Raw genomic sequence first — 18,300 nt, 5'->3', positions numbered from 1 at the left:
TAGTACCACAATATCCATATCAATAATGCAGCAGAAAAATAGCAATCTTACGGCTAGTGGGTACATAAACGTTTTTACTATAAACACCGGGGCATCACAGTCTATCATCAGGCCCGATTTACTCAAGAAAACAATTGAACCATATTATTGGTGCTGATTTCATGAGTAAGTCTGCGCATAGCTACTGGGGAGCCAGCCACTGTCTATGGTAAAGTAAATGTGAATTTAACCATTGCCAACGTTTGCGTCAAACATGTATTTATTGTTGCCGACATTGTGGACGAAGTAATTATTGGTGCTGATTTCATGATAAGTCACGGCATTACTTTGGATATGGGACACAAAGTTATGATTTGGCGAAATGTGGAGATACCCCTTGACATCGTATATGAAAATAGGACTCAAGTAGAAAGCTAGTTACCATCGAGCATTAAAGACTACCACCACAGTCAGAAACTTTAGTAAGGGGCCCTTACTAAGGGCCCGTATGGAGGGAGATTGTGAGGACAACAGTTTGTGGGTGCTAGAACCAGCAGAAATAAAAAAAAATATCTTGTAACAGCAAAAGCCCTTGTTAAACCCTGCAAAAACAAAATAGTTCCTGTTAGAGTGCTTAACCTGTCCAGCTATGAAAAATTCGTTAAGTCAAATTCCGAAATAGGTCGATGCACTTCAGCAGAGGCAGTAATCAATTGCGAGAAAAACCCGGAACTTGCCAATAAATACACCAAACACGAGCTACTAGTGGAATATGTGGGAAAATGGGTAGGAGGATTAGTGCCGCCCAATAGAAATAAGAGCACACAGCTTCAGAATGTTTCTTCTGAAGCTGTTTGGTCTTATTTGGTCTTCGCCTTAAAAAGTCAAAGCCAAGGTAGAACGGCAATTGTAAAGCATCAAGTAAATACTGGCGTAGCAAGGCCAATAAAGCTGGCTCACAGAGGAATACTTCTGTACTTCTGTGAAAGAGTTGGTCAAAGAAATGGAGCGAAACGGAGTAATCGAACCCTATTCTAGTCCTTGGAGCTCGCCCATGGTATTAGTTAAGAAAAAGATGGCAGCACTAGATTCTGCATCGATTACAGAAAGCTGAATGACGCCACCAAGAAAGACAACTATCCACTACCAAGAATAGACGATACTCTGGATACTCTAGCTGGAACGAAATGGTTCTTTTCGTTGGACTTGCAACGTGGACTTCTTTCTGGAACAATGCACATTTTTTTGCGCTAAGTTTTAGTCCAGTCGCATATATTCGTTTAAGGACTTCTTCAAGGTTTTTCAGGTGTTCATTGAAAGTCTTTCCCATGACAATTATCTATGTCATCGAGGTACACCAAGCATGTCTTTCAGTGAAGTCCTTTCAACACTCGTTCCATTAAACGCTCAAATGTTGCCGGAGCATTGCAGAGTCCAATGGGCATTACATTAAACTGCCATAATCTAGCACTAAACGTAGTTTTCTCTTTGTCTTTTTGTGCAAGTCCAATATCAGCAAGTAAAATAAACGAAGTAATGGAAGAGTTCCATGACGGCCTAGTGGTGGTCATCGTTGTGTGACAAAACCTTAGAAAAGTTAAAACTACGTTTTTATTGGGTGTGTTGTCAGCAAGCAGTAGCCGATTGGGTAGCCAATTGACCACAATACATAGCAGCGAAGGGCCCAATAAGAAGAAGTCGTGGACAACTTCAGCAGTATAAGTCAGGTGTGCCATTCGAGCTAATTGTACCATAATATGTATGAAGCATACTTTAAAAATTTGTATTACTGCGAGGTCCAGAGCAATTAGACATTTTATTAAAACCGGACTATAATTTTATAAATTTGGGTTGAAATCTTTTAGAAACAATCAAGTCAGCAAAATTTTTTAATTTTTTTACTAAGTAAATGGGTCTAAAAAATTTGTGCTTAACAAAACGTACAACACTAGTATAAAACGAAAAAAAAATTAATTAATTTTAATGTGTCATTTTTGTATATATTAGATCAGGATTAAAAACATTCATTTAAAATATTATCATTAAAAAAGAACAAAAACATACTTTTTAAGTATGTTTTTAACAAAACGTACTTTTTGTTCTTTATTTTTTAACAAAAGGTTATTTTTCCGATATTAAAATGGTATTATATCAAACATCCTTAACATTTAATGTGGTGACTTATGACAGTTAGATGTATCTATTGATAAGTATGAAACTTCTTATCATTTCCAGGTTCATGCAGTTTTTTAAGGGGCGAAATAAATAAAACTCAATTTCCCAAAAATTTTAAATGAGCGAAAAAGTACCTTTTGTTCTGCGGCTCCCAATATATAAAAGAGTAACGTTACTGACTGACTGACTGATTCATCGCACAGCCAAAACGACTGAAGCTAGAATCATGAAAAGTGGGTTCCTCCCTACCCAAAACGATCCGATAAGAAAGGTTTTTTAGAACCAATAAACATAGAAAAAAATTTTAAAATTGTATTCTTTGCTTATCAAAAAATAAAAAAACTTAAGTTTGGTACTTTTTGGGAAAGGGATAAAAGTTGTGTTTATTTTTGGTACTTTTTCATAAAATATGTTTTTCTATAATTTGACATAGACATACGAATATTTTATAATGAGCTCCCACCACGGTACAGAAATTTATTTGAATAAAATTTTACACCGCCATGGGGATAAAAAGGTACCAAAAATATAACAATAATAATAGTTTGGTACTTTTTTTAAAACATATTTTTTCTTGGGCACGATTACACAGATTGTAATCGTTTGAGACATGTCTGTAGTATAAACAATTTTGGCAAAATGGAATATTCTATATTCTAATGGTACTTTTTGAATTTTCTGTAATAATGGAAACATAGAAATATGAAATTAGGCGTATATGGTCCCAAGTGAGTGAAAATTCAAGGGCATACTTCATGGTACTTTTTCTTTATTCTCATGGGCACTATTTTGAATTTTCTATAATGATGGACCTTAGAGTTTCCCAAAAAAAAATTTTTTTTGAATTTTGGAATTTTTGTGCTGTTATTATAAATACTAGACATCATGTTATATTTTTCATAAGTTGTATCAAAATCGGCACAAAAATATATAACATTTCGCTATTTTTACATGAGAAATTCCAAATATTGAAAAATTTGGCCTTCTCGACTTAAAGGTTGGCGTCTTCCGATTTTAGTAAAACTTTCAGACTGTATTTAAAATTGCATGGACTATAATATTCTGAATAGGTTTTACTTAAAGCTTATAACAGTAAGGAATTTCGGCTCATTCGCCAAAATATGGCCAAAAACTATAGGAGCTATTGTCATACTTTTTCATATTTTTATTCCTTACTATGTTCTAAATAAATCCTTATGTGATGATTAAAATATTCTGAAATTTGTTTAACAAAATTTTTAAAAATTTGAAAATGGAGTTTTGAAACTGCCGTTAAAAAAATAATTTTTTTTGGTTATACCTTCGAATAGTTTAACGGTATTCAACGAAGACAAAAACTCATATACAAGTAAATATGGATATATTTTAAGTAATAATAAACTTTTTTTTAATATTTCTCAAAATATGTTAATTTTGTTCCTACATTTCTTGTTCTAGTGGCCTGAGACACGTTAATGGCCTGGCGATTTTTTAATAACTTTAACATCGTTTAACCAATTTTTGTCTTTTATATCTCATTAGAATGACAATTACGTACACATTTCGATTATTTTAAATTAAATTGCAAAAGTAATTACTTAATAGCTAAATTTTTACAAAAACTGAAAAAAAAATCATTTTTTCCCCTTGTAAATGCACCTTAAAACTAAATCGAAAGTCGGCACGGGTTGGCCTTCTTAGAACAAGCTAAAAAAAATTTTGGTGGTATTTTAGGTCATTACGAAAGTTTTCAGGGGGTACCGTTTCAACATTTCAAAAAATGTAATTCTAAGGGACACTCTAATGTGCACTATTATCTAAAATTTAATTCTAAGGGACACTATAGTGCACATATTAGGTCAAAATCAAAAACAAAATCACAAGCTTTTAATTCTTCTTTTGAGATACAGTGCAGCTCCTGAGGGTTTATTTTGAAAAACCGAAACTTGAATACACTTCTACTACACACAGTGGCATACAAAATAAAGAGGGAAATAAATCTGTAACTTCTAAATGGTTAATCCGGTTTAAATGAAATACGCAAAGAGGAGTTGAGTTTACGTTTTGAATTTGGACCACGTGGGTTGGGGTCCCCATCGTAGAATATATGTTTAATTTTTAAAACGATCCTATTTCTTCGTTTGTTTTCCGATTTCAAAACATATTGAATCTCCTCGTCGAGCACTACAAAACACCTCGACGTTGCTATCAATTATATCGTATAGCTTAGGAGATATTCGCATTAGAAAATTAAATTTTCAAAATACTCCAGTGTTTTTTTTAACAATGGGTCCAAATTTTTCCTTTATTCGACAACAAATATATGTGTAAAAAAACTCCTATTTGTAAATTCAACTTTAGGAGAAAAATTTTCAAATCGCGTAGTCGATATCAAAATATAGTAACCCAGTTTAGAAGAATCAATATGTTCTTAATTATGTTGTAAAGGGTTCCGATAACCCCGACTCTGGTATGGATATTATAGCAAAAAAATAAAAATCCCATTTTAGGGATTTTTCAAAACTTGTTTGGGAATTGCGAGATTCCTGATAACAAATTTCAAACTTTTTTTTAATTTAAAAATCTATATAACTGTAAAATTTCATTTAAATATATTATATATGTATTTTGAAAAATGTATTACTGACTCTCTCGTTCATCAAGTATCTCCCTTACTAACGGCTTGTTTCGCAAAGGATCTTCAGCTATGACTAATATTCTACAGTTATCAACTTTGGTTAATGAAGGATTCACTATTGGTCAACATACTGATTTCATTTATACTGATTTCAGTAAAGCGTTTGACAAAGTTAATCATAAACTTCTGCTAAAAAAAATTGGATACAATGGGTTTCGACAATACTTACCTATGCTGGTTAAAGTCATATCTTTTATGCAGAACACAGTCCGTAAATTTCAATTCTACAATTTTGAAAAATATTTTGGTAAAATCCGGTGTTCCGCAGGGAAGTCACCTCGGTCCTATTTTATTTTTACTTTTCATCAATGATTTGCCTGAAGCAATAAACTATTCGAATGTATTGATGTTCGCAGATGATGTTAAAATATTTTTAAGCTTCAAAAATTCACCAGATCATATTTATCTTCAGAAGGACTTGGATAATTTTTATAATTGGTGCAGCCATAATTTAATGGAACTAAACCTGAAAAAATACAAGCACATGACTTTTTCGAGAAGGTGTGATGTTTTTGATCACTACTATAAACTAGAGTCGGTAAAAGCAATTATGGATCTTTGTATTTTGTTAGATGGAAAATTAAGCATCATACAACATATTACGATGGCTGTTAACAAAGCTAGAGGAATTTTAGCTTTTATCAAACGATGGGCAAAGGAATTTAATGATCCCTTCATCACTAAAACATTATTTACGTCACTTATAAGACCGATTTTAGAGTATGACTCAATAGTGTGGGACCCCTACTATAATGTTTACATTGATCGTATCGAATCTGTCCAGAAACAATTTTTACTATTTTGTTTAAGAGACGTTTATCGAGGATATTCTTCGCTTCCATCATATTCTTCACGACTTGCTTTAATTCGACTGCCAACATTAAAAAGCCAAAGAATTATGCTTAATGTTTAATTTCTTTTAAATCTTTTAAATGGAATGTTTTATCCGATTTTCTTTTAAGTAAGATATCATTAAATGTTCCTCAACGCTCATTACGATTTAATAAACCACTTTATGTTGAAACTTTCCGAACAAATTACGAAATGGCAGATCCGTTTAGGAAATTATGTTGTAATTTTAACGAAATGTTCAACTTTATAGATTTCACATTAAATGTTGATGTTATTAAACGAAATATTATTATCCATTTAAATAACTAAAAATCTTTAAATTAAGAAAAAATTTTATAATTTAATACTCAGTCTCTAAGGATAATATCCATAGACTAAATTAAAAAATAAAATAATAAATAAAAGTTTAATTTCAATTTGAAAAATTTATATCTTAGCAAAAAATCAATAAAAGGCAATTTTTGTCATATTTTTCAAAAAAGTATTTCATGAATTTTTTAACAAATAATTGGAAATACTATTATAAATAGTATATAAATTTAAAAATGCTGAAAATATGATTTTCAAGTTCGAATATCTCCTAAGCTAATTCAAAATATAAACTCGACAACATTTACTTTTTGCGCATGTGAAATTTCATTAAAACAGTACTTTTTTGTCTATACCACTGTGCTACGCCTATTTCAAATTTCATCTTAATCTGATCCGCCATTTATAAATAGCAGAATTATTTCTAAAGATTACTCATATCCCAGCAAAGACATGCAATTTTAGCTGCAACAACTTCCCATTATTTTTCCTATAGGCCAAACATTAAGCATTTAAATTTTTTAACTAAAATTAAAAGCAATTTACTCTCAAAAAAGAGAAACACACAAATGGTTGGATTTTGAAAATTTTAGTACCATTAGTAAGTAAGATTTTATGCCAAATTATTTGGATTGTAGTCTCTAAAAAAGGTGTACCTTACAAGGAAAAAAAAGTGCGCAATGCAAGACAGTTTCGAAAAAAAAATATTTTTATTTTTGCCGAACTTTCGCAAACGTTTTATTGTGGGCTTTAATTTTCTGACATTAGGGTGGTAGGAACAGAGATCTGGTGGATAAATACTATAACGGGATACTTGAGGTCAATTGCCCTTAGCTTTATATCATACTTTAAAATGTAAATGCCAAAGATATAACGAAAAAATTTAAAAAGGCAACCCTACGTTCGGCAAAAAATATATTATTTTTTAAACTACTATATTTTCGTCAAATTTATTGCAGTCTAACACGGACTCACAATTTAAATTCACAGAAAATCTAAATATTTCTGCATAGGAAATAAGTAAACTTAGTACTGTATATAATCCATGTTTCTGTATACTTCAATGACATTTTTAAGTATTAAATATGTGCGTCCGGCCAAAGGCTACCAATGCACGAAAGAAGTTATTAACAGTAAAACAAATTAAAACTAAAACTGTGCTGAAGAAATTGATTTATTCTATAATACTTAAATTTTTGGTGATAAATTAATCGTTTTTTATACATTATTAATATTATAAAATTTCACAAACTAAAAACTAAAATTATAATTTAATGACAGCTAAAAATTGTAAACAAATAATGAATTTTGACAGTTGAACGAATTCGGTGAATTCAAGAATAAAAGTCAGCTGTTCTCGTGAGATCACCTTATTCGATTCGCCTAGGACCAATTCTTAGTTTTTTCAACAGAGCTTGTCCTTTTACCATGGGAATTATGTGTGGTATTATCTGTCGCAATACAGTAAATACAGCAAAGACAATATTTGTTAGTATAAACAATGTTAAAATCGATTTATGATATGAACAATTTTTGGAAACAAACAAAAAAAATTTGGAATATTGGATTTATTTGCAAAATTATTTGTTAGAAACACAATTAAGAAAATTTTCTGTTTCTGTTTTAATTTTCAATTTAAAATCAATATTTTTAATGTCAATACAAAATATAATTTTTTTTACAAAATTGTTTCGTTTCGTCTTACAAAATTATTTCATAAATCATAAAAAGAAATATGTACTACAATAGGGCTTAATTAAGAGTAAATAAATTAATTCACTTAAAAAAACCGAGCATATTTGACTTTGTAAAGAGATAACCATTACCGCAAAAAACGAGGCATTTCTGGATGTGATGAAGTTGTGGATTGGTCTTACTATATATGTGGCAATTATGTTTATTAACAAAATGTCCCTCATCGCTGAACATAATTTTGCGATTAAACTGTCGTCCATAAGTTGCGCAAATCGATGACAGATTTTTAAACTAATTTTGGATAATTTCCCAGAGTTTACTGATCATAAATGTCAGAAAGTGAACACAATATGGCAGTTCGTTTGACAGTTAACCATTTCGTAAGTTCTGTTGGGATTAAAACACAACTTTTACTTGTATATCGATTATGAATTCGTTAAATAACCATTCTATTATATTTTAATAATCATGCAGTCCTGTTGGAAAGATTCGACAAAATTCAATATCAATACCTTTTGCATTGATATAATCCAATACATGTACATCATATGATCTATATATGTAATTACTTTAACTTCATCATATTGCTGCACAGAAATAATTCCCAAATAATTTGTGTAGCTTATTATATAATCGGGAATGTCCGACTATGAATGTATTAATGAATGTGTTAATATACATATATGTACCTACATGAGCGTGTACATAGTTACCCAGCAGTTAAGCAAGTAGTCAATGTATCCCTTATAGGCTGTAATTGGCAATAATGACTGTTCACTTGGAGACAGCCATATATTTTGGGTAGAGATGCTAATCGGGACTTATTTTTGAAAATCCCGGGTTCGGGATTTGCTAAAGAATCCCGAAACCCAGGGTCGGGATTTCGGATATCTAAAATCCCGAAAATTATAAGAAAGAAACGTATATAATTATGTCTTTGCAATTGAAAGTAAATTTTTTATTTAACAATTAATTTTTATTAGACACTAAAAAGCATAAAATACTTGCTTGAGTACATTATATAAGAAGAAATAACAATAAAGTACGTACATACTGGTAAAAACAGTACCTTAATAAAAAATAGTGTTTATTTTAAATAGCTTCTTAAGAATACTATTGCATCTATGGTTTCATCTGCCATTCTGGAACGAATTTTGTTACCTACATATGCTGCTGCCGAAAAATATCTTTCACATTGGCAAACCCGTTTGCATATACAGTGCAACTTCGACAATCCGGACACATATAGTTTTAGGCTCGGTCGGATTATCGAGTTGTCCGGACTATAGCAGTGAAAATTCTTGAAATAATCTGAATGAATTAAAACATGAATTTACTCTTTAGGTGCATATATATTTACTCAAAAACCAAAATTCTGCTAATTTCATAACTTTTCTATTTCCTTAAAGAAATTTTTATGTTCAGCCCAATTATGAATAAAAAATCCGCGGGAGTTTTTTTCCCTTCTCCCATTTTTAACATTGAATTTGAATACCAATTTATTTATAATTGGGCTGATTATGAAAATGGTTCAATACATTATGTTGGTTCAAATGTTAACGGGTCCAAGTTATAGTATTTTTTTTCGAATCAAGACTTTGGTAAAATATCCACTTTTCCTTTGAAGTTTGTGTGTTTTATGTTTGCGAAATTAGACAAACACGCTTACGAGGGAAAGAACGGAAACTGAAATAATGACAGTGCAAAATGTGGATCAAAGTCTGAACAACAAACCATTCAAGGTAAAAATGGCATTTAATTTTTGTTTTGCATACACAGAGAAAACATATTCGTGCTAGCATCCGAATTTGTTGCTAATCGAATGGCTCTATCTTAGTGACCGAATTTTACAGTTATGGCTACAATATTTTGGAAGGGATAACTAAAATATGGTTGCTTCAACTGAAATTCTTCTTTATGAACTGACTTTCTGTTGGTGGAACTGACAAATTCTATGTGTCCAACCGAAACATTCGAATGGCAACGGACTCGGTTGCTAGCACGAGTCTGTTTTCTCTGTGTAAAAAAACATTTGTCCGGATTCTAGAGGTAAAAATTTTAAATTGTCCGAAATGTATAAGCGTCCGAATTATTGGAGTGACCGGACTGGCGCATGTCCGAACTGTCGAAGTTGCACTGTACTTATAACAAATCGGCAAGTATTTTCCTCTTGTTCCTTCAGAAATAAAATGATCTATTTCTTTTGCAAGTTGCAAATCTACATTATAATTTGGTGTCGTTATTGTTATTTGGGTTTTTTACATTTATTAATAATATCTTTTAGCGTTTTAGCAATCGAAATATTTTCATTTTTTTGACCTCCTCAACTGAAATAAAATTATTTTCATTTGAAGAGGATTTAAATTGAGTTTTGTTAGACAACTTACAAAAAAGGCGAAGAATTGATTTTCTAGAGCCTCACTCAAGGAAAACTAAACATACCGCTTTTATTGCAGCGGGAGTTTAACTTAACAACTTTGCTGAACATCATTTTGCGATATTCGGGCATTCTACATGCCAAAATGCATGAAAAAAAACCCCGGGATTTTCGGGAACGGGATTCCCCGTTTGGCATCTCTAATTTTGGATCATTTGATACGTATGTGCTCTTTATAGAACAGAGAGAAGTCAATTGGTTACTTTATAGATCCCATGTGAGTAATTTGTACAAACTGGTTTTATACTAATTGTGTTGATATAATTCTCATACAGTTTATTTTGTTTTTGACATCCCATGAAACCTAACGTAAACTCAATTGGCTCTTTAGTGCCTCTAAGTGTAATCACTTTAAACTTTTATTTTGTGCCTCACTATAGAAAGTAGTTATTTTACCCACCAGAAGTACACGTGTTAGAATAACTAGTCACGTAGATAGTTATGTAACTAGTTCTCACCCTAAATTATAGGTAAAATCACTAGTTCTGGACAGTCTCCTAGAACTGCTGGGCGCTTTATACTTATGTATGTATGTAATACATACAATATTCATTTACAACAATGTTAAAATTTTAACAACTTTCTTCAATTCTTTGTTTCATTTTCATCATCCTTCTTTGTGTAGTGCTGTACGTTGTATGTACTACGATGCTATATTGTATTGTAGAGTAGTGTACACTGTACTACAGTATGTACTATGTGCCCCTTAAGCTTTTCAATTAAATAACCACTAAATCATTTGCCATAAAGTAAGGAAAAAACCGTGAAATGCACAAAAACCATGAAGTGGAACAACAAAATAGAATTGAAAAAAATATCATAAACGAAGAAACATGCTATAAAACATGAAATGCTTCGATATGAAAAAGAATATAAGAGCCGCATATTACAGCCATATATACTTCCTGTTAATAACTGAACGTACACAGGGTGCAAATTATATATTCCAACTGTGTATATATAAAATTATGAAAGTGTTGCCAATTCTTGGGGACAAAAATGGCATACGTTTAGACAAACAAAATTTATGTATATATAGCACACGTTCAGATGAAAGGAAATAGGTAAATATTCCTCTATGTTGATCCTTAACTTTAAAATAACGTAATTTTCGGGAGAATATTTTGTTAATTGTATATAGAGTGAATATTGCTCTCAAATAGTCCAGTAAAAAAATTTCTAAAAATATCATATATAACAAGGAATTTTAATGCGTTCTTGTTGGAAATAATAAAAATATTCTAACACAAATTTAAAGATATAAGATCCCTTTCACACTAGGTAAAATTTAGTTGCGCAAGTCTCTTGTGTTTGTTGGTGCCAGAGGTAATGTCGGGTTAAGGAGAAGAAAATTTTGCATGCTGTTTTGTTGTTGGGCAAGAGACTTGCGCTAGCAGACTACCTCATGTCTTGGAGAAATTGGAAAAAAGTGAATTTCAAATAAAGGCTAAGCTTTAAAATACTATGGGAACTCAGTACTATCAAGTTCAATGGTAAAAAATGGCTCAGAGGTTTCAATTTTGAATGATCACATGGGTATGAGAAAGCTTTCCGCAAGATGGCTGCCGCATGTGATCATAATCAGGTGTACAAATGGCTACACACATCCCAGCAATCCGCAGGTTATTACAATTTAAAACACATCCAAATGTATAATATTATGTCAATAGGAAAACATAAAATAAAATTGGTTAAGAGCATACAAATAGCATCCGATTCAGATGAGTCCTATTGCTAATCCATTGTAAAATGAAATACATATTAGAATTAAAGATCAAGACAAAATCGAATAAAATGTTGTCATCGTACTTGCATCAGAATTGGATGGCTAAAAGCTCCATTAGTCTTTGCGTTCTGTAACGTTTCTGTTCTGTGCCGTTCTGAATGCTGTTATATTGTAGTTAGAATTCCGTAAGATCGTATCAGCTGTTAAAATAATAACCAAAAAACCATCTTGGTGATTTTGTTACTATTTTTAGTGCTTTTTGTATTTAGACCTTCAACATTTTACTGTGAACATTTTTATAAATCTATATAAATATATAAATGCCTTTGTAAGTTTGTTTGTTGGTTTGTTTGTTTGTTTGTTTGAGCATCACGCCTAAACGGCTGAACCGATTTTATTGAAATTTGGAACGTAGATAGATCCTTACTGGGAAGCGTCAATAGGCTATATATTTTTTATTTTACTACGACAGGGGCAGCGAAGCGCACGGGTTCAAGCTTTTTTTGAAAATATATTTTTTATTCTTTTGTTAATAATAAATATTTCCCTTTTAAAAATTTTGGCACCACTACTTTCATATTGTTGGCATTCTGTTTTCAACAGATTAATCCGCATCAGAACGGCAACGTTACAGAAAAACTAACGACATACACAACTTTCCCTATGCTAAAAACAAAACAGCTGATTCGGAACGGAACGGAAGTAATGTAGTTTTGGTTCAGCCGTTGTGCCGTAAAAATAGGAGAAACGTGCATAGAGCTCAAAGAAGACTATGTTGAAAAGTAAAGTGATTTTTTATCAAAAAATCTGTGTTTCATTCAAAACGGCACAGACTTGTTGACCCACCATCGTATATATCTAACGATACGATGTGCAGAGCGTGTGAAGAGTAGGACTAAACGCTGGCACATTATCTGTTCCATTGTCCCGCGTTTAGTAGAATTAGAACACTATGCCAAACTCACTTAGAAAGTTTATCGAGAGGACTAAGTTTTTTACTAGCCGACTCGTATTACAATAGGCTTACGGATATGGAGAATAAATTTTTCCAGAGTGCACACACCATGCCAAAATGATATATGTGTATAGCCGGAATCGGTTTGGACACTTAATCTCCCCTCGAAACATTATACATCAGAATACAGTGGAGGGAAACATGCCCAGTGACATGCGATTTCATAAGTCGCGGATCCAGGGAAATTTTTATTTTTTTAGAAAACATATTTTATACTTCAAGTTAATTAAACTAATGATAAGATCAAAATAAAATTTGTATTCGATTTTTTATTTCATATTTATTAATACATTCATATATTTTATGTTTAAATGTATTTCATTCAAAACAATATTATTTATTTACAAAAATAAAGAACGAATTTAAAAAAATAAAAAAATGCAGTCAACTTTTTATAAATATTTTGTATTAAAATTGGAAAAACATTGAATATTTTAAAAACTATTACAATATTCGACAAATATCTGCAGGATAATCTCCACGTTCTTAAAGTAAATCTGTTAAAAAAAGCAAGACTTTTAGTGAAAAAATAAAAGTGTATGAAAAATTTTCCAAATTCATCAATAATTTGATCAGAGACATTTTATATCTCAATATATATATGTCAGTTTTATTATATTTTTTGATTTAATTATATTTGAAGCTTTTTACAAGTCCTAATCGCTTTTTTGCAAAATTACACCATTTACAATCCACATATCATTTCGATTTTACTTAACGAATTTATTAATAAAAGTGCTTTTGCTGACGAGTCTCTGTGTTTCCACTCAGTTATTTTTACCAGTGCTTATTTATTCTTTTCATTTATTTTTTTTTTTACTGATTGTACATAATTTTGATTTTTTAAAGCAGTTTGAATCCTTATTTAAGCTCCAATACTGTGGGAAGGCTTTCTGTATTTAGTGTTTTTATTAGGGCCTTATTTTCTAAACCCAGTTCAAATGAAAGTTTATATGGAAAAACAACGACAGAATTTGTATGTGTTGCTTTTCCTCTTCGTGATAACAAAATCAAATTTTCTAATTTTGTAATATTTTGTTTCTTAGATGAAGAAAATAAGCTCTTTTTTATTTGGTTTTCATTAAAAACTAGTGTTCCATATTTGTATGGAAAAACTAAAGAAATTTGAGAAAACTAATAATATTTCACTACTACACGACATAAATTTTTGTAAAAAAATTATTTTAAAAATTCTTCCTGGTTGCCCTGATTGTTTCTTACCTTTTGTTTACTTTTAATAATTAAAATTAAATGTCTTTTAAGTGGATAATTAATGGGTCGATTATGGATGGCAACCGAACTTCAGTTGCGTTGTCAGTTTTTTTCGTGTTATTACAGATGGCAACTGGCAGCATCATTTTCTGTTGCCAAATGGCAATCAGAAATCTGTAGTTGCCCTCTGGCAACGCAACTGAAGTTCGGTTGCCTTCCATAATCGACACATAAATATCTCCTCGTAACTCCATCTAATCAATCGATTTGTGCTGAAGGTAATAACAAAACACAAATGTATATGGATATTATTTATCATAATTTTTGCAAGTTCCTATAGAAATATGTAGAATCTTGAAATGTGTAGCAAAATAAATAAATCTAGAAGTTTTAAAATTTTCTAACATTTCATGTAAAAGTTTTACATGGTCGCTTAGTCCATACATGAAACGACAGAACAATATCCAAACTAGCTTCTATGATTAGATTTCTTACATGTATTAATGCAATTTTTCAATTAATTAATAAATAACTTAAAATACACAAAAATGCACATACTTCCACTATAAATATTCACTTGCTTTTTCTAAAACGTTTAACAAACAAGTGTTTTGATTATAAAAAGCTGTTTAATTTGTATTCATACAAAAATATCGGAATTTTGGATTTACAATTCGAAAACTAATGGTTTTGCACTTATATATGTACTAGGGTATTCAATTAATCGGGTTTTTTGGTTTAATCGGTTAGTCGAGCAAATAATTAATCGGGGTTTAGATTTTATCGGTTAATAATCGGTTAATTTGAAATTATTCGATTAACCGAATAATTTTTATTTTAATTTTAAATTGAAGAGAAAAATTAATTTTTTGTACTTATATAAGCATTCTGTTAATAAAAATAACAAAAACAAACAAAACATAACAATTCAACAAAACAATAAATACACACGTGCATTTTTAGGATTTTAATATTTTGAAATAATATTTTAAAATTTTTTTTTAACTATTTTTTAGTTTCAATAAAGCTTGACTTGAAAAAATCCTCTCACTGATTTTAGATGTTGGAGAAATCGAAAGTAAGGCATGATAAAGAATAACCAATTTCTCAGTTCTTTTTTTAGTTTTTTCTAAGCATATAAAATCCTTCATTATACCATTGGAGTCCTTTTTTGATTTTTTTAGATTTTGAATACTTTTAATAGTTTTGTTAAGTTCTGATAAAAGAATCATTTCAGTAATGTCTTCAGTTTATATTGCCATGTTGTTCTCCGACACATGAGGACAAAGTTCATCATAGAACATTCTAGAAAATAGGTAATGTCTAAATTCCTTAGTTTAGGTTTTCGTACTATACTTCTAAAAACTATTTCTAGAAGATAATGTTCACGAGTCACTATGGTTTCAAATCAAAATCTAGGTGGACAAAATTATTTGGCGATCTTTTTATATAGAATTGGTATATCTGATTCCAAAAAAAATCTTTTAAAGATCAATATAAACTTTTTTCAAGTTACAGTTAATAAAAAATTAAAATAAATTCGTTTTCATGTCTTTCTGAAACTAAATTTTTAAAAAGATCTGTATTTACTATATTTCAAGTTACAGTAGGGTCTAGATATATAAAAATCAATAATAAATAAAGAAATATTTCTAAAAATTCCATTCCGTAAAAATTAAAAAAAAAGTATTTCGGCGGGTGCTGGCGGCTACAATTTTTTTACAAAGACATTCCCCAGAAGTTTCTTTAAATGATGTATATAGTCATTGGACGGGCTTCGACGGTCTTTTTTTTTTTGGCAAGCTATATAACATTCTTAGAAAAAAAATATCAGTATATTTGAAAACCAAGTTTAAAAGACTATAACAGGAAAATGGAGAGGTCCATAAATATAAGATATACATTTAATAAAATCCTCTATCAATGTTTATCTATGTTTTGAAGTATGAATTTCTATATGGTAAAACCATTGAGATATATCTAATTTAGTAAAGCAGTAAAATATTAAAAAAAATTAACGAGATTGTCAACTTCAGAAAAAATTTAGTTTTCCAAATTCGGAAGATACCGATTTTCATAATTTTGTCCACCTAGATTTTGATTTGGAACCACAGTGCGAGTTAAGAAATAATATTTGTATGTTTAAAATTATATTTCTATATAAAGGGCAAAAAAAAGAAATTTCGGTTAATCGGTTAATCGACATAATTAATCGGTTTATTTGTTATTTGAAAATCGACAATTTCAAATTATTCGAACAGTTAACCGACCAAAATTAATCGGTTAACCGATTAACGGTTAATCGATTGAATACCCTAATATATACCACACAAAAAGGTTAGACACAAACTAATTGCAAATTATTTATTACATTTACATACATATATCAAAAAATAACAAACATGTTTAATAATGTTATGGTTTTTCATCAAAATGTATTTTTCTTGTAGACGTCTAAAATGGATTATTCCTACTTTCTTTGTTCAACTTATTATTTATTTAAAAAAATTGTTTTTTTTTGTGGGAATATCATTTTATCACCCACCCCCCATGGATCCGCGCCTGAATTGCCTCGAGTTCGAATCGAATTTTGTACTCTTGTAATGTACATTGTTATTAGGAATACCATATAATATGTGTTTCCTAATATACCGATCACACTGTTAAATCTGTGGAACAAGTACACACATAGTTGTATGAGCTTTATTTTTTTACGGACGTGTGCTTTGTGTGAACTAACAGCACCAGCATTCGTCTAAGTGGCAGTTAAGCCTTGATAGGACCATTGGAAACGTTCTTTTTATCTTTATTATTTATGGCAACACCGATGTAGCGACCATGTTCGGATTAGACAAGAGAAGACAGGCGGAGCAGACATTTACGATATATGTGGATGATGCAATTTCTTTGGCGCATTGTACCTGAGGGAATGAATACCTATACCGAAAATGTTTATTAACAACGCTTACTTGGCTTAGACTAAAGTATTACATGGCAAAAATACAACTAAAATAAAGACAGAAAAAACAACTGCCTTGGAGTCATATTAATCAACAACTCAGCACACATTTGATACGAAGCCAAGAAAAAATTCTCAACAAAATCAAAGTACATATATGTATGAAAATTTATTCATGTACATACATACATATGTATGGAAGTCTAACTAATCGATAATTTAATATCTGATGTAAAAAATCGCATTTTGTTTGTTGTTCGCAGTAAATACAACTTCTAGACAATTTAATGATAATGAAATTTTCAAAACGTCTGCAACATTAACGGTTTACTGTGTAGTTGTGTTTTTACCCGATTTAATCGCTTTGTAAGTGAAAGTAGTATGAGTTCTTTAAAAAAAATATAGTTAAGAATGGCAAATAAACTATTAATAAAATGCAAAACCCACTAAAATATACATAAGGATTTGAAATACTCTTAACGTGAAAAATATATCCTTTGACTTTAGTTTTAATGTATGTATTTTAATTGACTGTGGAAACAAGGTCTGAAACACTAACAGGAACAGGCTATGTTAGAACTAAAATTGGAGATATACTCATATACCGCAGTTATATATCACCCAATGCATTACTAGGTGAATTCGAGAGATGCATAGACAACTTAGTAACTACTACACTACTTAGTAAGTACTACACTAGCAAACAACATGGTTTGGGAAGTGATCGTGCACTGCACTCACAGCGATCACCAGGCATTTATTTTCACTATAAAGCCAATAGCACCCTCAAGTAAATCCACAACTCAGGGCTAGGCGAAAAAGAAACTCGACCTTCACGGAGATATTTTTACACTACCACATTGCGGACGGTAGGGCAGCAGACATGGCAACACAAATCACGGAAGCATTAAAAAATGCCTCCACGCCAAGAAAGAGATCCTGTCAAAAGAGGAAGGAGAACTATTGGTGGAACGAAAATATAGCCGATCTATGGAGAGAATGCCTCAAAACCAGGCGAAATAGATGTTACAAAGGAGGAAATACTTAACCTGTGTTCAACAATTGGAGATAATAAGGCGCCAAGCTTAGACGTCAACCCAAATAGAGCTTTCAAAATTGCTCTAAAGTCAAGACCAGAAATATTTATAAAACTGTTTAAAAACAGCCTGAAGGAGGGTAAATTCCCAAACATTTGGAAAAAATAAATCATCCTGATTCCTATACCAGGCAAAGTACTTGGTGAACCACAATATTTCCCGAAATG

Source organism: Calliphora vicina, chromosome 1 (genome assembly GCF_958450345.1).
Source record: "Calliphora vicina chromosome 1, idCalVici1.1, whole genome shotgun sequence".
Taxonomy (NCBI): domain Eukaryota; kingdom Metazoa; phylum Arthropoda; class Insecta; order Diptera; family Calliphoridae; genus Calliphora; species Calliphora vicina.
Note: the sequence above shows the minus strand (reverse complement) of the source record.